Below are 2,205 nucleotides of genomic sequence, written 5' to 3' on the forward strand. Positions count from 1 at the left end.
TTTACATGAGTTAATAATGGAATTTTATAAATTAATAATTATAATTATACTTAGGGTGCGTTTCGTAAGAGGGTAAGAATTTAGGGGTATAATTTATTACTCATGTAAATGTTACAAGGGTAATAATAATTATGGAGAATAAGTGTTACCCTTGTTTGGTAAGGAAGGGTAAAATTTACCCAAGTATTCATTACTCTTGTTTGTTACAACTATACATTACTGGTGTAATACCATTACCCTTGTTTGTCATTATTGTAATGAACCAAACTAGAAAAAAGTGAGATTATGTTTTTTATTGTTACGACTATCATGTACCAAAATTTTAAAAATATAGATACATATGCATATATATACACACACAGCCAGACATATATATATATAATAACAATTGTTAACAATTTCAACAAAATAATCTGATAACATTCAAATCCATGACAAAGACGTAACACAAGAGTAGGGGTCATCATTTGACCCGCGGGCCTAGGTCCAAGCTCGGCCCTGCCCGACACCTTAGGCGGGCATGTGCTCCATTTTTTGGGTCAGCCCAACCCGAAGCCAGACACCTCAGGCCAATTTTGGCTCAGCCCGAGCCTGACCCGAGCCCGACATTATTTATTTTTATATATATATAATATGTATATATATAATACACACACATACACAGACAGTGCATGCACTGTCTGTGTATATGTATATATGTATGTGTATTATATGTATATATGTATGTGTATTATATATATATATACACAGACAGTGCATATGTATATATTTATATGTGTGTGTATATGTATATGTGTGTATATATATATATACATATATATATACACAGATAGTGCATATGTATATATATATGTGTGTGTATGTATACGTGTATATATATATATGTATATATATATATGTATATATATACACAGACAGTGCATATGTGTGTGTACGTATATATATATGTGTGTGTGTGTATATGTGTATATACACACAGACAGTGCATATGTGAGTGTGTGTATATATGTGTGTGTGTTTGTGTGTATATATATATATACATAATATATAATATATAAGTGTATATATATACGTATATATAATATATATGTGTATATATAACTTATGAGTTTTTAGAATTTTTTATTTAAAGGAGTAATAGGTTGGAGTAAAACTTCTCATTACTTTTTATTACCCTGGTCCCCCCACTAGTAAACTTTACGTGTAAAAAATAAGCTCAATTACTAAAATTTATTACAGGAGTAAAAGTTATACTGACATAACAAACACAAGTAAACTTAAAATTTAATTACCCTTGTAACTATTACACCCCATTACCCTCGTACCAAACGCACCATTATAGTTAATAATTATATTTTTTTTTGAGAAATTAATAATTATACTTAATTAAATAATAAATTTATATTTATAAGTTAATAATAAATTAATAATTATACTTATAAGTTAATAATAAATTTATAATTATAATTATTAAATTACTATTTACATATTAAATTAAAGTAATTATAATTTTTACCTAATAAATTATACTTATAAATTAATAATAATACAAACAAAATATATTTTATACAACTTAACAGCTAACAACAGTTAACAGCTTTACCAAACATCTCACAACTTATTTCAGAGATTTAAACTCAGTTTTTTTTTTCACAGTTTAAGGACTAACGTTGAAAATTAACACGATCACTCTTGCCAAACATATACCTAATTATCGATCGCTGATCGGGTGTGACCGACACCAAAGTGTGTGTGTACTTACCCCAAGTGTAGGGTATCGTCAAGTAATAAACCGGTGAGTCCGGTATCAATCCACGAGGAAGCATTGCAAATTTGAAGTGAATGATATGCAAATGACTAGCTAACACTAATAAACACAATGAATATCAAATAAAAGCAAGTAAAAGAAATGGGCCGAATGACTCGGTAGCATGAGCGATTTTGTAATCAAAGTAAGCACAAATTGGATTTAAAACAATTAATTAAAAACCTAGTCTCTAATCCGTCCCGGTGGTTACTCGGTTCTCATACTCAAGGTATCATTGCAAACACACACAACCATACACAATGCATTGTGTGATACTATCAATCATGCATATGCAAAGAGAATTGGGATATAAGACTTCAATTCATACATGTAGGCCATCGGGTCTCTTAATCTACGATGAACGCAAAGTGATAAGCACCTAATATTATGGATTAATG

Source organism: Tripterygium wilfordii, chromosome 2 (assembly GCF_013401445.1).
Source record: "Tripterygium wilfordii isolate XIE 37 chromosome 2, ASM1340144v1, whole genome shotgun sequence".
NCBI lineage: Eukaryota > Viridiplantae > Streptophyta > Magnoliopsida > Celastrales > Celastraceae > Tripterygium > Tripterygium wilfordii.